Raw genomic sequence first — 23,347 nt, 5'->3', positions numbered from 1 at the left:
ACCTTGCCTCACTGGCAGAGCAACCGGGAGTATTCAACCAGGTAAGGTTGGGCAGGCTCGGTGCTCAAGAGCTCCAGTGCGCCTGCACGGTCCGGTCTACCCAGTACCACCTCCACGCACCAGCCTTCCGGTGGCAGCTCCCCGCACCAGGCTTCCTGTGCTTGTCCTCGGCCCAGTACCACCAGTGCCAGCACCACGCATCAGGCCTACAGTGCGCCTCGCCTCTCCAGCGCTGTCAGAGCCTTCCTCCTCTCCTGCGCTGCCGGAGTCTCCCGCCTGTTTAGCGCTGCCAGAGCCTTCCTCCTCTACAGCGCTGCTGGAGTCTCCTGCCTGTTCAGCGCAGCCAGAGCTGCCAGTATGCATGGAGCAGCCAGAGCTGCCAGTCTAAATGGAGCAGCCAGAGCTGTCAGTCTGCATGGAGCAGCCAGAGCTGCCAGTCTGCATGGACCAGCCAGAGCAGCCAGTCTGCAAGGAGCTGCCAGTCTGCAAGGAGCTGCCAGTCTGCAAGGAGCTGCCAGAGCTGCCAGTCTGCATGGTGAAGCCAGAGCTGCCAGTCTGCAAGAAGCCGCCAGAGCTGCCAGTCTACAAGAAGCCGCCAGAGTTGCCAGTCTACATGGAGCATCCAGAGCCGCCAGTCAGCATGGAGCAGCCAGAGCCACTAGTCAGCATGGAGCAGCCAGAGCTGCCAGTCAGCAATGGAGCTGCCAGTCAGCATGGAGCAGCCAGAGCCGTCAGTCTGCCAGGATCCGCCAGTCAGCCAGACTCTTCCAGATCCGCCAGTCAGCCAGACTCTTCCAGATCTGCCAGTCAGCCAGGATCTTCCAGATCCGCCAGTCAGCCAGGATCCGCCAGTCAGCCAGACTCTTCCAGATCCGCCAGTCAGCCAGGATCTGCCAGAACCGACAGTCAGCCAGACTCTTCCAGATCCGCCAGTCAGCCAGGATCTGCCAGAACCGCCAGTCAGCCAGACTCTTCCAGATCCGCCAGTCAGCCAGGATCTGCCAGAACCGCCAGCCAGCCAGGATCTGCCAGAGCCTTCCTCCTCTCCTCTGCTGCCGGAGTCTCCCGCCTGTCCGGCGATGCCGGAGTCTGAAGAGTCCCTTTGTCCCGAGCTGCCCCTTTGTCCCAAGCTGCCCCTTTGTCCCGAGCTGCCCCTTTGTCCCGAGCTGCCCCTCTGTCCCGAGCTGCCCCTCAGTCCAGTGTCATTAAGTAGGGTCGCCGTGGCTTGGAGGCCACAGAAGTGGACAAGGTGGGGGACTAAGACTACGGTGAAGTGGGGGCCACGTCCAGCACCAGAGCTGCCACCGCGGACAGATGCCCACCCAGACCCTCCCCGATAGGTTCAGGTTTTGTGGTCGGAGTCCGTACCTTGGGGGGGGGTACTGTCACACCCTGACCATAGTTTGCTTTGTATGTTTGTATGTTTTGGTTGGTCAGGGTGTGATCTGAGTGGGCATTCTATGTTGGATGTCTTGTTTGTCTATTTCTATGTCTGGCCTGATATGGTTCTCAATCAGAGGCAGGTGTTAGTCATTGTCTCTGATTGGGAACCATATTTAGGTAGCCTGGGTTTCACTGTGTTTTTTGTGGGTGATTGTTCCTGTCTCTGTGTTTTTCACCAGATAGGACTGTTTAGGTTTTCACACATTTATTGTTTTGTTAGTTATTTCATGTCGAGTTCCTTAATTAAAGAACATGAATAATCACCACGCTGCATTTTGGTCCACTTCACCAGAGGAAAACCCTTACAGCAGCACTCCATCACTCTCCTTATTGGTCATATTGCCCTTCAATAGGATGTGTTTGAGGTGTGTTTTGGGTCATTGTCCTGTTCAAAAACAAATGATAGTCACACTAAACTCAAACCAGATGGGATTGCGTATCACTGCAGAATGCTGTAGTAGCCATGCTGGTTAAGTGTGCTTTGAATTCAAGATAACTCACAGACAGTGTCATCAGCAAAGCACCCCCACACCATCACACATCCTCCTCCATGCTTCACAGTGGGAACCACACATGCAGAGATCATCTGTTCACTTACTCTCCGTCTCACAAAGACACGGCGGTTCAACCAAAAATCTCAGATTTGGACTCATCAGACCAAAGGACAGATTTCCACCGGTCTAATGTCTATTGCTCTTGTTTCTTGGCCCAAGCAAGTCTCTTCTTATTATTGGTGTCCTTTAGTAGTGGTTTCTTTGCAGCAATTCGACCATGAAGGCCTGATTCATGCAGTCTCCTGGGCACCCATTTGCATTGATGTCAGCATGATTAGAGTGTTGAGTACCAGACAGTTAGCAAGTTTGGTAGGCTACTAATGACCATCAGCAGTATCAGAGCTTGGAGAAGCCTCATTACCGTGACTAAATGGTCATGTGGAATTTGACTGCCATCATGACTGGTGACTGCCGGTGTGGCAGTAATATGGTCACGATAACAGCCCTAAATGAGCTGTAATTTGGGACGCAGAGTGTGTATGGGCAAAATACACTTCATGGTAAAGAGGGATTTTCGCTCATATCATTGTTTTTCCTATACAACAACCATAGATTTTTCATCAAAAACGGCATCTGTATGATGATAAATATTATCTCTGGTGTTTGGGCATCAACATGGTTTATGGGTGGTAGCGAGAGGTATACTATCAAAATCGGAAAGCCTGACAAAACTGAACAGGAGGCACTATCCTTTGTTGTTTTGGATGTTCTCATTTACATTTTGGAACTCAACTTGCCCATCATCTGTATAAAGAAGAGCACATCTGTTAGCTCCCACATCCATTCTCACTAAAAAAAGACAACAGCATTCTTGATGAATGGAAGGGGGATTGATAGCATTCATGGTAAATTGGCATTTATTTGCTGAATAAAATATATATTTTTTAAATCTTGTTTTATTTGGTTACCTTAAAAGGACATTTCACTCATAAATGGAAGTTTGCTCCATCTTTTCACACCTCAAAATTAAAGTAATGTCAATATGAAACCACGTCCCATGACATTAGAGGTCTGAAAACATCTGACAAACTTTTAATGTCACTTTAAGTACTCATTGCATTAAGAACTCTAAATGATTATGGTAGTACAGATTAAGATCAGAGGTGGCAGAGGAAGTATAGGAGTGTTAATATTGCAGTTTCTCTCTCCTTAGGAGCTGCAAGGGCCTCAACTGTGCTCACTGATCAATCACTGATGCAGAAACTGATTGTAAGGCGCAGGGTGTCTCATTGGGTGTTCCACAAACACCTATTACGTCACCTTTCATCATCCTTCGGACCCTATAAAACTGCTAACTAAATGTAATTAAAAGAGCAGACCCCCTCCCCATTATCAAATAAAATCATTCAGCAAAGTCACCTCATTGATATCAACATATTCTTATATTGAGATATACTGTATCCAATAGTTCTTTTTGTTAGCAGTTTACCTTCAGTAGATTAATTGAAATTTCACAAATAGATGAGTGTAATATGACCTCTGGGTTACTCTATTTGGTTGTCTCCATCTATCCCCTCTGGCACCAAACTGGTCTCAGGGCATTTCGTATTATTCTGTACATAAATCTGAGACACACCATTTAGTATGATATGTTACGTTTCGTATGATATGTATTAATTTGTGGATGGATGTTCATCATCCATTTCGTATGATATGTTACGAATTTGCAAATGTGCAATATGTTACAAATCTGCTAAACTTATTTTATGTAAAAAAAATTTTTTATTTTATTTTATTTAACCAGGTTGGCAAGTTGAGGACAAGTTCTCATTTACAATAGCGACCTACCCAAGATAAAGCAAAGCAGTTTGACACATACGATGACACAGAGTTACACATGGAGTAAAACAAACATACAGTTATGATATGTTACGAATTCCAATTTGTTGTGGCACTAACGTTAGCTAGCTGGCTAACGTTAGATAGGGGTTCGGGTTAAAATTAGGAGTTAGGTGAAGGGCTTGCTAAAATGGTTAAGGTTAGGGGAAGGGTATGCTAACATGCTAAAAAGTTGCAAAGTAGCTAAAAAGTAGCAAGTAGCTGAAAAGTTTCAAATTAGTTAAAATGCGAAAGTTGTCCGTGATGAGATTCAAACATACAATGTTTGGATTGCTAGACGTTCCCGTTATACGACGTCCCATCCACACCGACCTAGGATAGTTCGTGTTACATGCTCACCCATCCACCTCGGCCAACCACCCTACTTTTGTTTTTGCCTGAAGTAAGCTTCTGTCTAATGTAACCATACCAAACGTAAAATATCATACGAATTTGAGTGTCCTGGATTTACATTTACTATGTTACATCTGGTCTATGAGACCAGGATCCTGTTACTTTTCACAGTTGTTGTGCTCTGATGACACCCTCTGCTGTTCACTTTACACCACAGAAAGTTCCAGTGGCCACATGACTAAATCAAATCAAATCAAATGTTATTGGTCATGTACACATATTTTGCAGACGTTATCGAAGGTGCAGCAAAATGCTTATGTTTATATCTCCAACAATGCAGTAACACCTAGCTACAAGAATAGTGGCCAAAAAGGACAAAACCAACTGTTTTTATAAAAAATATCCCACAATGTGTCTCCTTACGAATGAATCCAGCTCATCAAATGTGTTTACACGAGTCAGCAGGGTCATTTTCATTAATGCACACCGTAGCAAAACATTTTACAACGAAAAATGGAAATTTGTGTTTCTTATTGGACAAGTTCAGGTTTTTAAAGTGTGTGTGTGTGTGTGTGTGTCTCTGTCTGTCTGTCACCAGATCTCAACCCAATTGAACACTTATGGAAGATCCAGAATTCCAGACACTCTTAAAATTTATGCCAAGGCACATTGAAGCTGTTCTGGCGGCTCGTGGTTTCCCAATATCCTATTAAGACACTTTATTTCTGAGTTTTAACAATGTAGCTAGCCATTGAAAGGCTCTTCCCAGTTGTAATAGTGGGTGAGAGAGGGCTGAGAGTGGACACCAATATAAATTGTCCCTGAGATGCCATCTGGCCGAGCTCAGAACCCACTTTATCCACCTTGACAACTGAAAATAAGCACAATATTTGTTTCTTAATTTTTTCATTAGGTTTAATACACACATCCATTAGGACCTTTTTGTACTGTTCAATGCTACTGTCAAATATAAGGGTCTAAACTCTATGGCGAGGGTGCAGTTGTGTTGCTCTACTCATTCCCCCTATGTTCTTCTCATTGCTCATCTCAACCTTCATGAATCCTTCATATGCCTGACCACATCTCGGCTAATGTGCTACAATGCATCTCTTTAAAACTGTGTTAATCTGCTAAAAAGTCATACTCGTTCACTCTCCACAGCTCCAAGTGGCATGTTTCAAACCGACAAGACCAGAGGGGGAGGAGGGCAACAACATTGGCGGTGGTGGGTTGCTATTGGAAACCCTCTGAAAAATGCAGCTTTCATAACTCCCACCTCAGTGATTTGAGCCTGCATTAGCATCCCAGAGCTGATTCCCACTCCATGGCAGGGAGACTGCGTGGGCGGCCGTTGGGCTCCGAGTGGCCCCGAGTGCAAGTCTACACAGGAGGGTTCAACTTCAAGAAGTGCAACTTGAAAAAATCTGATGTGCAGCTCCACAGCATACGGCTAGGGCTGTTGTGTCTCTGCTATTTCTGTATCTGAGGATGGGTGTTCAAATTCAAATGGCAAAACTGGTTACATAAACTATAGTTAGTAATGAGGATGTTTTAATTAATATGTTGTGCTGCTTAGTCTGCGGCTATACTGCAGTGTCTGTTTCATGGTGGGGGTTCCGGTTCAGAAAACTGCACACTTGAGGCAATTTCATCAGCAAACTATTCTTATCCTTGAGAATAAGCAAAGAAACAGTTGCAAAGCTAGGTCACATATTTATGGTACTGCCAAGCATTCCTTGACCGAGATGGCAACTCCAAAAGAAATGGCGATAAAATCCCTACACAGTAGCTTGGTGTTTTTAGACGAAAATCAACAACCAATCAACAAAAAAAAAAAAACCTCTAGCGACTCCATAGCAACCACCACCACCACAATGAATAGCACCGTGATGGTCTGTCTCACTTAACAGTTGCTGATGTGGCTAATGTATGAATCCTACATCGGTAGCATGATTCAGCCTGTGCCCTTTTAGCTGGCGTTAAATATAACTGAGGTAGTTACTATCCGGAACGGAAGGCAGGATGGGATAATTACCACATGCTCCAGTTTCCCTTGTCCTCTCCTGTCCATTGTGATTTGTGCATAGTAATTAAAACATAAGTGCTGCTGGTTAAAAGTTGCACATAGTGTATTAGTTAAGGCAGGAGCCATGGAGGGTGGAAAGCAACTAGAATGTCAAAAGAGGACAAACTTGAAAATGGATGAAGGGGAAGGTGTTTAGGAGTGGGTTTTTATCATTGCTGTTGTTGTACACAGTATGTGTGTTTTGGGAAGGTGTCTGTGTGTGGATGGGTGTGTGTGAGTGAGAGAGACAGGGGCAAAGAGAGAGAGTGATAAGGTGGGTGGCTGGGCGTGCATACCATTGGTACAGTAGATTACAAGTAATATCCTCCGAAAAGCTTTCCAAACAGATAAATCCAAACATTCACTGTAAAGGTGTTGTAATGTGTTATTCTGCAAGAGTGCACATAGTGAGTGGTGAGTGCATTTCACTGTATACATTTTTAGCATGCAATCAGTTCTACATGAGCCAAATTTGCCAGGTTTAAAAGATTGATTAGCCACAACACAAGGGAAAGAAATCACACTGTTAAGGGCCTATGGCAAGAAGAAGGTAACAAACTGAACTTCAATCGCTATTCCACTATTCTATTATTTGTTTTTCACCACAATCAAACCTGCCAAACACCATACAGACTTCTACACTTAAGACATTTTTATTGAACCATGTAGATACTTTACTGTTATATATATATATATATATAATAATAATAAATATATATATATATAATAAATATATAATAATAAATATATAATAATAAATATATAATAATAATAAATAAATAAATATAAATAAATATATATATATATAATAAATAAATATAAATATATATATAAAATAAATAAATAAATATATATAATAATAATAAATATATATATATATAATATATATAATAATAATAAATATATAATAATAATAAATATATAATAATAATAAATATATAATAATAAATAAATATATAATAATAAATATAATAATAATAATAATAAATATATAATAATAATAAATATATAATAATAAATAAATAAATATAAATAAATATATATATATAAATATAAATAAATATATATATATATAATAATAAATAAATAAATAAATAATATATAATAATAATAAATATATATATATATATATATATATATATATAATAATAATATAAATATATAATAATAATAAATATATAATAATAATAAATATATAATAATAATAAATAAATAATAATAAATAAATATATATATAATAATAAATAAATAAATATATATAATAAAAATAAATAAATATATATAATAAAAATAAATAAATATATATAATAATAATAAATATATAATAATAATAAATATAATAATAATAAATATATAATAATAAATAAATATAAATAAATATAAATAAATATATATATATAATAATAAATAAATATATATATATAATAATAAATAAATAAATATATATATAATATATATATAAATATATACACATATACACATATATACACACACACACACAACCATGACAACCAAAGAAGGTCCCCTAAATAATAAAACATTAACGTAATTGAATGTTATGTACTGAGCAGTCCTAACGATTCTATTTCAATTAATTTCAATTTAGAGTTGCACAAAACACACACATTAAAAAAGTTTCACTGTCAGATCAGAAAAGTCATACTTCTTTATTGTAAAATGTATACGATTATATAGCCAGTTCAGTGAGTACAAACGTACATTCCCCCAAATCATCTGCCCACACCTTGCCATTACCTTGCTAACTTGCTATTTCAAATCCATCAAAATGCACTTTCCACTTGAGTGCACTTGTTTTGTTTACAACAAACAAAATCATGCTGTAAAATGTTATTTTGGGCCATAGACATTTATCGACCCGATACTTGGGGAGGAAGGAGAGTGTGTTTGTGAATAAGAAAGTAAGAGTGTGTGTGTGTGTTAGAGAAAGAGAGTCTGTGGGGGTCTTCCAAACCTAGATCTAGTTCTATTTGTGTTATATGGTACGGTGACATTTTCTCTTCATGAAAAGAGCTCTTGATATTGGAGTGGCATGCATCTTTCTGCCAGGAACCACGACCTAACAGTTCAAGCTCTGACGCTTCATCTCTCTCTCCTCTACTTCTGCTCCCGTCGCTTCTGAAAAGCACACACACAGACAACACGGCATCACAGACTGGTCCAAACTCATTAGCACAGCGATGGTGATCTAAAATACAGCTTTCAAAGGGTTCACTGAATGATGAGAGCAAATTACCACCATTACTTTAGCAACTGTGAAAATGTTAAGAAAGAAAGCTTATTGGAACATCATTCCTACATGCACACTTAAATCTTTAGTGCTAAAAGTAGTTGTGTAGTGCTAAAAGTTGTGAGATCATCAAGAGTGCATCATGTCCAAAGTAGTATGGTATGCTAAATATCCACTATAACTAACCATCATGAATGATGTCTTATCAAATCTTATGAAGTAAATCATATAATGTAGAACTGTCAGACAATGCGATAACAACTTATAGATGTAAATGTAATTATAGAAAATAGGTACAAAACTCCTTGTCTACATCGGTATTTATTACTCATACAAAACAAAGTCGAGATCTGGCACTCTCATGACATTAACTGGATACTATCTGTATTATTGCTGAGAAATACGGAATTAAGTCAGCAATGCTCTGAAAGCTTTTTTTCCTATCTGGGGGTTAGGTGATAGGAGGCTGGCTGGGTTACTGATTCCTGAGGGAACACACACAGTTTGCTAACACTCTGTTGAGAGTATTGAAACAATTAAGAGTATATTAGTAATATAAAGAGTAAGAATAAGACTAATGTTAAGAGTAATACTAAGTAATAGCAACAAGACTACCTTAACTCTGACAGGAAACATACCTCGGCCATTGTGTAAAACTGTGGCAATTATTTTGTACTGATAAGGCAGCTAATATATGCCAGTCATCCCTACTGTGGGTATCAATGACATAACCTTTGATTTATTGGAATTTGGAACCTGAAGTTGTGTCCAATGAATGATAGACAGTAAGTGTTATTGCATATTAGCATCATGTAATAACATGGTCATTAATCCCTATTGTGATCAATGTCACTACTATGTGACTAAATATTATTTTCCACTTTCTTTCCCAGTCCTCTAACATTACAAACAAAACTGTATACAAAGTTACTAACTTTCGTATGACCTTGTTACATTGTACAATACAGTTGATCACTAGAATGACTTCTTAAAGATCACAGTCTATGTACCAAAGCCTGTCTCTAAAAGGCAAACTTGTTGTGTATTCAAGTTGTTTAAAGTATCCTAAAGTTTGTAATTTCCACTTAAAATTGAAGGAATATATACACTTGCCTAAAGAACAATTTATGAACTCCTACAAAAAATGTCCATTAATTATTATCCACATAATAATTCACATTTCCTCGTTCTCTGGGATTCTTTTCCTGCTGTAGCAAACTGGCTCAAATTAAGATCCTACATCTGTAATACAAAAAATATGTTTCTGGTGCATGATAATAGAAAGGGGAGACTCTTATAAACACGATGGTGTTCTCCGTTTTGATTTACGACCCCCACAAGGTAACTCGGTACAGCTTTATGGAGTTAGTTTTATGCCAACCAGAAAAAGAAATGGGTTTCAATATGAGTCCAAAACAGAAATATTTCCCGAGCTTTCTTTTATCACCTAGATATAGGACAGACACTTTTAAACCTTATGATTATTTTTTGAATGTCTGTTTTCCCATTTATGAATGTATTATTCATTATGTTTCTATGAGCGTGTCACGACTTCCTCTGAAGTTGGTCCCTCTCCTCGTTCGGGCGGCATTCGAAGTCGCCGACCTTCCAGCCATCGCTGATCCTCCTTTCATTTTCCTTTGGTTTTGTATTGTATTGTATTGTATTGTATTGTATTGTATTGTATTGTATTGTATCACACCTGGTTTCAATCCCATTCATTACTTGTTGTGTATTTAACCCTCTGTTCCCCCTCATTGTCCTTGTCGGTGATTGTTTGTTTGTAAGCAATGTGCAAGTTATGTTCTGGTGTGCGACGGGTTTTGGCCTGGTTGGTTCCTCTAGGTATCGAGGCAACAGGCTGGGCACTTTGGCATCACCCCAGGTCAACACCCAGAGCCCTCAGTTGCACATATGTTTGTCTGTCACTTTCTGAGTTTTCCCCGCATTCCCAGCATAAGGCGCTCGTCGATTCAGGCGCGGATGGGAATTTTATTGATAGAGCTTTAGACCATAGTTTAGGGATCCCCATCGTTCTTTTCCCGTTCACACAGATAGTCGACCATTAGGGTCAGGTTTAATTAGGGAGGTCACCGCTCCTCTGTGCATGGTGATGCAGGGGGGGGGGTCATACAGAGAGAATTAGTCTCTTCCTTATTGACTCTCCTGTGTTTCCTGTGGTATTGGGCCTACCCTGGTTAGCTTGTCATTCCCTCACTGTTTCTTGGCCACATAGGGCTCTCACGGGGTGGTCGCGAGAGTGCTCAGGTAGGTGTTTAGGGGTTTCCGTTGGTGCTACTATGGTGGAGAGTCCAGACCAGGTCTCCACCGTGCGCATTCCCCCTGAATATGCCGATTTCGCTCTCGTCTTCTCCAAAATGAAGACGACCCAATTACCACCTCATCGACGGGGCGTTTGTGCAATAGATCTCCCGGTGGACGCTGCACTTCCCAGGAGTCACGTGTACCCACTCTCACAGACGGAGACGGAGGCTATGGAAACATGTCTCCGAATCCCTGCGTCAGGGGTACATTTGGTCATCCACTTCACCCGCCTCCTCGAGTTTCATTTTTATGGAGGGAGGTCTGCGCCCGTGTATTGACTACCGGGGTCTGAATCAGATCACGGTGAGGTATAGTTACCCACTACATAGCCACAGCGACAGAATCAATGCACAGGGCGCGCTTCTTCACCAAACTAGATCTCAAGAGCGCTTACAACCTGGTTGGTATCCGAGAGGGAGACGAGTGAAAGACAGCTTTCAGTACCACCTCTGAGCACTATGAGTACCTCGTCATGCTGTATGGGTTGATGAACGTGCCATCAGTCTTCCAAGCCTTTGTAGACAAGATATTCAGGGACCTGCATGGGCAGGGTGTAGTGGTGTATATTGATGACATTTTGATATACTCCGCTACACACGCCGAGCATGTGTCCCAGTTGTGCAGAGTGCTTAGTCACCTGTTGGAGTATGTCCTGTTGGAGTATGACCTGTACGTCAAGGCTGAGAAATGCCTGTTCTTCCAACAGTCCGTCTCCTTCCTAGGGTATCGCATTTCCACCTCAGGGGTGGAGATGGAGAGTGACCGCATTGCAGCCGTGCGAAATTGGCCGACTTCCACCATGGTAAAGGAGGTGCAGCGGCTCTTAGGGTTTGCCAACTACTACCGGAGGTTTATCCCATTACCTCACTGCTGAAGGGGGGCCAGGTGCGCTTGCAGTGGACAGCTGAGGCAGACAGGGTTTTAGTCACCTGAGGACTCTGTTTACCTCGGCTCCCTTACTGGCCCATCCGGATCCCTCTTTGGCGTTCATATTGGAGGAGGACGCATCCGAGGCTGGGATAGGAGCAGTGCTCTCTCAGCGCTCAGGTACGCCACCAAAGCTCCGCCCATGTGCCTTCTTCTCGAAGAAGCTCAGCCCGGCGGAGCGAAACTATGACATGGGGGACCGGGAGTTGTTGGCTGTCGTCAAGGCCTTGAAGGTGTGGAGACATTGGCTTGAGTGGGCTAGACACCCTTTTCTCATCTGGACTGACCCCCGCAATCTGGAGTACATCCCGACAGCGAGGAGACTGAACCCTCGCCAGGCAAAGTGGGCCATGTTTTTCACCCATTTTATGTTTACCCTTTCTTACAGACCAGGCTCCCAGAACGCGAAGGCAGACGCATTGTCCCGGCTGTATGACACAGAGGAGCAGCCCATGGATCCCACTCCTACACTCCCCGCATCCTGCCTGGTGGCGCTGGTAGTGTGGGAGCTGAACACGGACATTGAGCAGGCGTTACGTGCAGAGCCAGCTCCCGTCCAATGTCCCGCTGGGCGTCTGTACGTCCCGTCTGCTGTCCGTTACCGGTTGATCTATTGGGCCCACACGTCACCCTCCTCTGGTCATCCTGGGATCGGTCGTACAGTGCGCTGTTTGAGCAGGAGGTACTGGTGGCCTACCTTGGCTAAGGACGTGAGGGTTTATTTCCTCCTGCTTGGTGTACGCCCAGTGTAAGGCTCCTAGGCACCTGCCCAGAGGTAAGCTACACCCCTTACCCGTTCCACAGCGGCCTTGGTCGCACCTGTCGGTGGATTTTCTTACTGATCTTCCACTCTCACAGGGTAACACCGCGATCCTGGTTGTTGTGGATCGTTTCTCTAAGTCCTGTTGTCTCCTCCCTCTGCCCGGCCTCCTTACAGCCCTACAGACTGCGGAGGCCTTGTTTACACACGTCTTCTAGGCACTACGGGGTGTCTGATCGGGGTCCCCAGTTCACGTCTAGGGTCTGGAAGGCGTTCATGGAACGTCTGGGGGTCTCGGAACGTCTGGGGGTCTCGGTCCACCTTCAGCAGGGCGTGATGCGCCAGAAGGTTAATGGTGTTCGCACCGGGGGACCGGGTCTGGCTCTCGACCCGAAAACTGCCCCTCCGCGTGCCATGCTGGAAGCTGGGTCCGCAGTTTGTTGGGCTATTTAAAGTCCTGAGGAGAGTGAACGAGGTTTCTTATAGGTTACAGCTTCCACCCGATTACCATATTAACCCCTCGTTCCATGTGTCTCTCCTCAGGCCGTTGGTGGCTGGCCAGCTCCAGGAGTCTGAGGTGCGTGAGGTTCCTCCGCCCCCTCTGTACATCGGGGGGACCCCGGCGTACTCAGTAAGCTCCATACTGGATTTGAGGCGACGGGCGAGGGGCCTTCAGTCCCTCCTGGAGTGGGAGGGGTACGGTCCGGAGGAGAGGTGCTGGGTTCCGGTCGAGGACGTGCTGGGTTCCGGTCGAGGATGTGTTGGACCCATCAACGCTACAGGAGTTCCACCGTCAGCTGGAGCCGCGCGTCAGTGGGGGGGGTTCCTCTCCTTGTTCGCCCGAACGGCGACCTTCTAGCCATCGCTGATCCTCTTTTGATATTACTTTGGTTTTGTCTTGTATCACACCTGGTTTCAATCACATTCATTATATGCTGTGTATTTAACCCTCTGTTCCCCCTCATTGTCATTGTCGTGATTGTTTGTTTGTTAGCATTGTGCAAGTTATGTTCTGGTGTGCGACAGGTTTTGTACCCACTTGTTTTTATGTTGTATATTTTGGTTTTCGGAGTTTGAGCACTTATTAAACTGCTCCGTTTATACCAAGTTCGATCTCCTGCGCCTGACTTCCCTGCCACCTGCACGCACCCTTACAGAGCGATAGTAGTAAATGCCAAATTCAATACTTTATTTAAAAAAAATAATGCATATATTTTATACCTACAGGGGTCCTAAAATTCCAAATCTAATATCTAAATGATCCATAGTATGACCATATTAAAACAATTCCGTATGTTAGCTTAGTAGACTTGGGAAAGTTACCAGAATGTTGCTACCCTAATTCTGCAGAAGCTCTCACCTCCTCTCTGGGTTTGTCTTCCTTCATTCTCTTGCGAGTCATGTGACCACGGAAGCTGGCCTGGATCTTGGCAGCAGCCTTGTTGGCCTCGGGGTCATCCAGGGGGATATCCATGATGTCATCCTCGTGGGTCCTGGGACTCCCATCCTGAGGGGGACAAACACCGGGTTGGGGTCGGTTCCTTTTTCAAATTAATTTAACTGGAATTCTTTTATTTTTTTTAATTCTCTTTGAAACACCAAGGTCAGCTGTTCTCATCCCATTCACTGACTGATTCTTGTACAATGTTAAAGCTAGCCTGGGTGCCATGTCATTTGGCCGCCTTTCGCTGAAGTTGGAGACTTTTATCTCCCTCACCAACTTCAAACATCTGCTATCTGAGCAGCTAACCGATCGCTGCAGCTGTACATAGTCTATCGGTAAATAGCCCATCCAATTTTACCTACATCATCCCCATACTGTTTTTATTAATGTACTTTTCTGCTCTTTTGCACACCAATATCTCTACCTGTACATAACCATCTGATCATTTATCACTCCAGTGTTAATCTGCAAAATTGTAATTATTTGCCTACCTCCTCATGCCTTTTGCACACAATGTATATAGACTCTTTTTTTCCTACTGTGTTATTGACTTGTTAATTGTTTACTCCATGTGTAACTCTGTGTTGTCTGTTCATACTGCTATGCTTTTTTGGCCAGGTCGCAGTTGCAAATGAGAACTTGTTCTCAACTAGCCTACCTGGTTAAATAAAGGTGGAATAAAAAATAAATGTCTGTCTCTGCTTTAGCCAACTTGTTGCTGTCCAGCCAAACAATGGAAGGCAAATTTTCCATCATTCTGAATACAGTAACAGATATAGGCTCCTTTGATTTGGCCAACCATCTGTTTATCTGTCTAGGGCAGATGTAACTTACTGTAGTTATATAGATTGCTCATAAACTTTTAGGTTGCTATCTAGCTCTTATAACATGGTTTGATGGTCCGATATTGGAAGTTCAAAAATGTCTGGTCTGTATGTATGGCTATGAGTCAAGTGGACCAAATATGCTACTCCAAGTAACGAGGTATAATTTCCAAACAATTTGATATAAATGAAAGTGAAGGACAAATGGTGCTCAAAATTCACTGATAATAGAAAAAAGAAAATATTGACAAGGGTTAGAACACAGTATAGGTATAGTACATATGACAAGGGTTAGAACACAGCATAGGTATAGTACATATGACAAGGGTTAGAACACAGTATAGGTATAGTACCAGTACATATGAGAAGGGTTAGAATACAGTATAGGTATAGTACATATGACAAGGGTTAGAACCCAGTATAGGTATAGTACATACAGTGGGGAGAACAAGTATTTGATAACGTGCGAAATCGGCAGTGTTTCCTACTTACAAAGCATGTAGAGGTCTGTAATTTTTATCATAGGTACACTTCAACTGTGAGAGACGGAGTCTAAAACAAAAATCCAGAAAATCAAATTGTATGATTTTTAAGTAATTAATTAGCATTTTATTGCATGACATAAGTACTTGATCACCTACCAACCAGTAAGAATTCCGGCTCTCACAGACCTGTTAGTTTTTCTTTAAGAAGCCCACCTTGTAACGGCGTTCTTCGTTTGTCGAAAGAGAGTCGGACCGAAATGCAGCGTGTTGGTTACTCATGTCATTAATGAAACAAATGACGATACATGAAATAACTTATAAAAACAAAAAACAACAAACGGAACGTGAAAAACCTATACAGCCTGTCTGGTGAACACTAACACAGAGACAGGAACAATCACCCACAAATACAAAGTGAAACCCAGGCTACCTAAATATGGTTCCCAATCAGAGACAACGAGAATCACCTGACTCTGATTGAGAACCGCCTCAGGCAGCCAAACCTATGCAACACCCCTACTCAGCCGCAATCCCAATAACTAAAAAACAGGACGTCAGGGGACAGGACGACTGCACCGTATTGAGGGGAGGATGGATGGGGCCATGTATCGCCAAGGATTGGAAAGCTGCCGCAGTCATCCCCCTCTTCAAAGGGGGAGACACCCTGGACCCAAACTGTTACAGACCTATATCCATCCTGCCCTGCCTATCTAAGGTCTTCGAAAGCCAAGTCAACAAACAGGTCACTGACCATCTCGAATCCCACCGTACCTTCTCCGCTGTGCAATCTGGTTTCCGAGCCGGTCACGGGTGAACCTCAGCCACACTCAAGGTACTCAACGATATCATAACCGCCATCGATAAAAGACAGTACTGTGCAGCCGTCTTCATCGACCTTGCCAAGGCTTTCGACTCTGTCAATCACCATATTCTTATCGGCAGACTCAGTAGCCTCGGTTTTTCGGATGACTGCCTTGCCTGGTTCACCAATTACTTTGCAGACAGAGTTCATTGTGTCAAATCGGAGGGCATGCTGTCCGGTCCTCTGGCAGTCTCTATGGGGGTGCCACAGGGTTCAATTCTCGGGCCGACTCTTTTCTCTGTATATATCACTGATGATGCTCTTGCTGCGGGCGATTCCCTGATCCACCTCTACGCAGACGACACCATACTTCCGGCCCGTCCTTGGACACTGTGCTATCTAACCTCCAAACGAGCTTCAATGCCATACAACACTCCTTCCATGGCCTCCAACTGCTCTTAAACGCTAGTAAAACCAAATGCATGCTTTTCAACCAATCGCTGCCTGCACCCGCATGCCCGACGAGCATCACCACCCTGGACGGTTCCGACCTTGAATATGTGGACACCTATAAGTACCTAGGTGTCTGGCTAGACTGTAAACTCTCCTTCCAGACTCATATCAAACATCTCCAATCGAAAATCAAATCAAGAGTCGGCTTTCTATTCCGCAACAAAGCCTCCTTCACTCACGCCGCCAAACTTACCCTAGTTAAACTGACTATCCTACCGATCCTCGACTTCGGCGATGTCATCTACAAAATTGCCTCCAACACTCTACTCAGCAAACTGGATGCAGTTTATCACAGTGCCATCCGTTTTGTCACTAAAGCACCTTATACCACCCACCACTGCAACTTGTATGCTCTAGTCGGCTGGCCCTCGCTACATATTCGTCGCCAGACCCACTGGCTCCAGGTCATCTACAAGTCCATGCTAGGTAAAGCTCCACCTTATCTCAGTTCACTGGTCACGATGGCAACACCCATCCGTAGCACGCTCCAGCAGGTGTATCTCACTGATCATCCCTAAAGCCAACACCTCATTTGGCCGCCTTTCGTTCCAGTACTCTGCTGCCTGTGACTGGAACGAATTGCAAAAATCCCTGAAGTTGGAGACTTTTATCTCCCTCACCAACTTCAAACATCTGCTATCTGAGCAGCTAACCGATCGCTGCAGCTGTACATAGTCTATTGGTAAATAGCCCACCCATTTTCACCTACCTCATCCCCACACTGTTTTTATTTATTTACTTTTCTGCTCTTTTGCACACCAGTATCTCTACCTGTACATGACCATCTGATCATTTATCACTCCAGTGCTAATCTGCAAAATTGTAATTATTCGCCTACCTCCTCATGCCTTTTGCACACAATGTATATAGACTCGCCTTTTTTTGTACTGTGTTATTGACTTGTTAATTGTTTACTCCATGTGTAACTCTGTGTTGTCTGTTCACACTGCTAAGCTTTATCTTGGCCAGGTCGCAGTTGCAAATGAGAACTTGTTCTCAACTAGCCTACCTGGTTAAATAAAGGTGAAATAAAAAAATAAAAATAAAATCGCGAGATCTTGGCCAACAACCTCCTACCCTCAGTAAGAGCATTGAAGATGGGTTGTGGCTGGCTCTTCCAGCATGACAACGACTCGAAACACACAGCCAGGGCAACTAAGGAGTGGCTCCGTAAGAAGCATCTCAAGGTCCTGGAGTGGCCTAGCCAGTCTCCAGACCTGAACCCAATAGAAAATCTTTGGAGGGAGCTGAAAGTCCGTATTGTCCAGCGACAGCCCCGAAACCTGAAGGATCTGGAGAAGGTCTGTGTGGAGGAGTTGGCCAAAATCCCTGCTGCAGTGTGTGCAAACCTGGTCAAGAACTACAGGAAACATATGCTCTCTAATTGCAAACAAAGGTTTCTGTACCAAATATTATGTTCTGCTTTATCAAATACTTATGTCATGCAAAAAAAACAAATTTATTACTTATAAATCATACAATTTGATTTTCTGGATTTTTGTTTTAGATTCCGTCTCTCACAGTTGAAGTGTACCAAATGATAAAAATTACAGACCTCTACATGCTTTGTAAGTAGGAAAACCTACAAAATCAGCAGTGTATCAAATACTTGTTCTCCCCACTGTATGACAAGGGTTAGAACACAGTTGAAGTCGGAAGTTTACATACACTTAGGTTGGAGTCATTAAAACTCATTTTTCAACCACTCCACAAATTTCTTGTTAACGAACTACAATTTTGGCAAGTCGGTTAGGATAATTCTTCCAACAATTGCTTACAGAAAGATTTCACTGTATCACAATTCCAGTGGATCAGAGGTTTACATACACTAAATTGACTTTGTCTTTAAACAGCTTGGAAGTTTCCAGAAAGTGATGTCATGGCTTTAGAAGCTTCTGATAGGCTAATTGACATCATTTGAGTCAATTAGAGTTGTACCTGTGGATGTACTCCAAGGCCTACCTTTGCTTTGACATCATGGGAAAATCAAAAGAAATCAGTCAAGACCTCAGAAAAAAATTGTAGACCTCCACAAGTCTGGTTCATCCTTGGGAGCAATTTCAAATGCCTGAAGGTACCACGTTCATCTGTACAAACAACAGATTGCAAGTATAAACACCATGGGACCGCGCAGCCGTCATACCGCTCATGAAGGAGATGCGTTTTGTCTGCTAGAGATGAACGTACTTTGGTGCGAAAAGTGCAAATCAATCCCAGAACAACAGCAAAGGACCTTGTGAAGATGCTGGAGGAAATAGGTACAAAAGTATCTATATCCACAGTAAAACAAGTCCAATATTGACATAACCTGAAAGGTCCCTCAGCAAGAAAGAAGCCACTGCTCCAAAACCGCCATAAAAAAAGCCAAACTACAGTTTGCAACTGCACATGAGGACAAAGATCGTACTTTTTGGAGAAATGTCCTCCAGTCTAATGAAACAAAAATAGAACTGTTTGGCCATAATGACCATCGTTAAGCGCGGGAGTGGCAGCATTATGTTGTGGGGGTGCTTTGCTGCAGAAGGGACTGGTACACTTCACAAAATAGATTGCTTATTGAGGAAGGAAAATGATGTGGATATATTGAAGCAACATCTCAAGACATCAGTCAGGAAGTTAAAGCTTTGTCGCAAGTGGGTCTTCCAAATGGTAAATAACCCCAAGCATACTTCCAAAGTTGTGGCAAAATGGCTTAAGGACAACAAAGTCAAGATATTGGAGTGGCCATCACAAAGCCCTGACCTCAATCCCATAGAAAATTTGTGGGCAGAATTGAAAAAGCGTGTGCGAGCAAGGAGGCCTATAAACCTGACTCAGTTACACCAGCTCTGTCAGGAGGAATGGGACAAAATTCACCCAACTTATTGTGGGAAGCTTGTGGAAGGCTACCCAAAACATTTGACCCAAGTTAAACAATTTAAAGGCAATGCTACCAAATACTAATTGAGTGCATGTAAACTTTTGAACCACTGGGAATGTGATGAAATAAAGAAATCATTCTCTACTAATATTCTGACATTTCACATTTATAAAATAAAGTGGTGATCCTAACTGACCTAAGACAGGGAAGTTTTACGAGGATTAAATGTCAGGAATTGTGTCAGGAGTTTAAATGTATTTGTCTAAGGTGTATGTAAACTTCTGACTCCAACTGTAGGTATAGTACCAGCACATAGGGATAAGCAGGTCTCTGTGGTAGCCTAATGATCAGTATGCACATGTAAAATACGAGATAATCAACTATACACTAATAAACAAAATGTAAACAGAAAAAAACAAATGGCTTATAAGTCGATTTATCATTCTATACCAATAACATAGTGACATTGGGCATTGTATTGTCATATCATTGCGGAGCAGATAAACAGTCTCAGAGCGCATTGTTCACCTCTAAGGAATAGGCTAAGGAACAAAATCTCGTCAAAGAAAATAGCTTCCTGTGCTTTGTCTGTAGCTCTCCAGCCAGGTCTTGAGTTGAGTTTCATCTGCACTATTTTTTCTTGACTGTTACGGGATGACTGTGTCCCAATTACCATTCTATTGCATGTATAGTGCACTACAGAGACCTATTGGCCCTGGTCAAAAGTAATGCACTATATATGAAATAGGGTGACATTTTGGACACAACTGATGTTTGCTATAGGTCAGAAGCCTTCCTTGTCTAATGAAGCTTGCTATTACATGATGGTACTTTAGTGAAATTAAAGTAAGATCCTCAGGTGAATTTCATGCCAAGGAAAACAAGGGGATGTTATACAACAAGTGTGGCCTCGCAGTTATAAATTATTCCTGAGGCCTAAACTATCTGACTTTCACAGAGGTAAATCGATAGGCCACTCTAGTGGGTGATGTTTTTTCCATCTTTAGATAATGGCCTCCAACACTTTACCATTGTCTTACATCAGACATCTGTCGTTCTACCCACTGTTCCTAGGCCGTCATTGAAAATAATAATTTGTTCTTAACTGACCTGCCTAGTTAAATAAAGGTAAAATAAATTAAAAAAAACATTGGATTCTGCCTGCACGGATCTGTCTCGTATCTCGCAAAGGGTAATGGGATAAATCAAAAGTAGTCTGGCTACAATGGGCTGCCATAACATTTGAAAGTATTAGCATCAAATATGAATATGAGTTCCACGTTCGACAAGACAGATTAGTTTGACGGACGAGCGTCACGGAGGAGTGACGCCATCTGGCGTGAGACAATGAAACTTTATTTAAGACAAAGGCCATAATTCATTATGATGCAGTAATAATGCATAATCCTTATGCATTATTGACATAAGCACGTGACCTCGTATGATGTCTTACCATTATTCCTGATTCATCCTGAATAATCAGCCCTAGGCATTAATGAGTGCATAATTAAACATGATAAGGGCTCATACCTAATCACAACAACCTATAATGCATTATACCTGTTGACCTGAGTTAATTCAATGATGTGGTCACAAAACAAAAACCAAAGACGAGGAGTGGTTTGCGAGGTGGTTACCACTGAAATAACTTGGTGGCAGTTACATTTGCCAAGACACACAGTTACATGTGCCAAACACATCTTAGGCAGTATACTATGAGCAGAAACGAGATTGAAGAGGGAATATTTAGGTCATGTGGCACCCAATATCTTTTTAATATTCAAATAGAATGCAATGTTGTTGGGCAGAAACATACCCTAGCAGAAATGTACCCTAGCTTAAAATATCCAAGCTACGTGTCAAGATATATACTTTTTATGTAATTATCAATCATTGACCAAGTCTGACATAATGAATCTTCAAATTAAGCAGATCAAAAAATGATTGGTGAGAGTTAGTATACAAATTACCATCAGTCTACTCTATTCACAAGCACATGGTAGCAAATTCTAATTATTCAAATTATACACAGATAATGGAAGTTTCTTGAAAGTCTGGGGTCCACCTTCAAACACACGCACTTTCAAGCCCACGCAGTTCAGCAAGGATGAGTTGTGTAATGTACCAACTGCTTCTATCCCACCTGGAAAAAAATGAAAGCCAAACACTTTGCATGAAATCATCCACCCCGACTGAATATAGCCCTCTTTGTTCAAATCCCAATAGAATAAGTTGTCAGTGTCGGATTGCTTTTGAAGATCTCCTTTTCTGAAATGATTCATAGAGTGAAGTTCAGTGATTATGCTACACATTATGCAGCTGCCAATGTAGCCCTTTCCTGCAGTCAAATGACCTCGTGACCTTATGGATGGAATGTTATTCATATTTTTCATAATTAGAATTATTTTGGAGAAAAAAAGACGAAAATATGGCGTTTCTGTCAGGACCCGGTTACGAACCTGGGTCTCCGGAGTGAGAAACAGTCACTTAACCAACTGAGCCACGAATAGTCAGCAGAACCCAGAAGATGAGGCAGACACAGCAGTACTTAAGACGGTGTATTTAATAAAGTAAAAAGGAGAAGTCCTTCAATACAAAAATGGTAAATCCAAAAGGTGGTAGGAATAGCACAAAAAAGCCTCAAGAGACACTCAAAAACAAAAACAGAATTCCACAAGAGCATCCACCGGAATCGACAAGAATACACAGAACACTAGGGCTGGGTGCTAACATACAAACACAGAGCACAGAACTGAGGGAAACTAAGGGTTTAAATACAATCAGGGGAAACGAGGCACAGGTGCAAATAATAATGGGGAACAAGGGAAAAAACATAAGGTCAAAAAGCACAATGGGGGCATCTAGTGACCAAAACCCGGAACAACCCTGGCCAAATCCTGACAGAATCCCCCCCTAGGAACGGCTCCTGACGTTCCTACCAGCTCTCTCAGGGTGGAGGGCCCTGAACTGACGAATGAGGTCAGGGTCCAGGATGTCTTTGGCAGGAACCCAGGAGCGCTCCTCGGGACCGTAGCCTTCCCAGTCCACCAGATACTGCCAGGACCGCTGCACCCGGCGGGAATCCAGTATCCGATGGACGGTATAAGCCGGCTGGCCTCCAATGACACGAGGCGGAGGGGGAGGTATGTCTGCCGGGACAAGGGGAGAAAAAACAACAGGTTTTAACAATGAAATGTGAAATGTGGGATTAATTTTAAGGGATCTGGGTAAGTGTAGGCGATAAGAAACTGGGTTAACTCTCCTGGCAACCTTGAAGGGACCGATGTATTTTTGGGACAGCTTGCGAGACTCCACCCGTAGAGGTAAGTCTCTTGTGGAGAGCCAGACTCTCTGGCCGGGGCGCAGGGTAGGCCCGGGACGGCGACGTCTGTTGGCTCGTTGTTGGTACCTCTGTGAGGAATGCATAAGATTAAGACGGGTCTTCCTCCACATAAGCCGACAGCGTCTGACGAACTTCAAGGCTGAAGGCACTCTGACTTCTGCCTGCTGGTCCGGGAACAATGGAGGAGCATAGCCAAACTGACACTCGTGCGGGGACATACCAGTGGAGGAGGAGCGCAAGGTGTTGTGCGCGTATTCGGCCCAAACAATAAAGGATGACCATGTGGACGGGTTGTCACGAGTCATACATCGGAGGGTGGTTTCCAGCTCTTGATTCATCCTCTCCGTTTGGCCGTTGGACTCCGGATGGTACCCTGAAGATAGACTGGCAGAAGCCCCCATGAGTTGGCAGAAGGCCTTCCAAAACCTTGAGGCGAACTGGGGACCTCTGTCAGAAACCATATCTTGAGGAATGCCGAAGACTCGGAACACATGATTAATTACCAACTCAGCCGTTTCCTTGGCAGAAGGTAACTTAGTCAGAGGGACGAACCTGGCCGCCTTTGAAAACCTGTCGATTATG

This window comes from Oncorhynchus masou, chromosome 12, assembly GCF_036934945.1.
Source record: "Oncorhynchus masou masou isolate Uvic2021 chromosome 12, UVic_Omas_1.1, whole genome shotgun sequence".
Lineage (NCBI taxonomy): Eukaryota > Metazoa > Chordata > Actinopteri > Salmoniformes > Salmonidae > Oncorhynchus > Oncorhynchus masou.
This window is presented reverse-complemented; position numbering follows the sequence as displayed.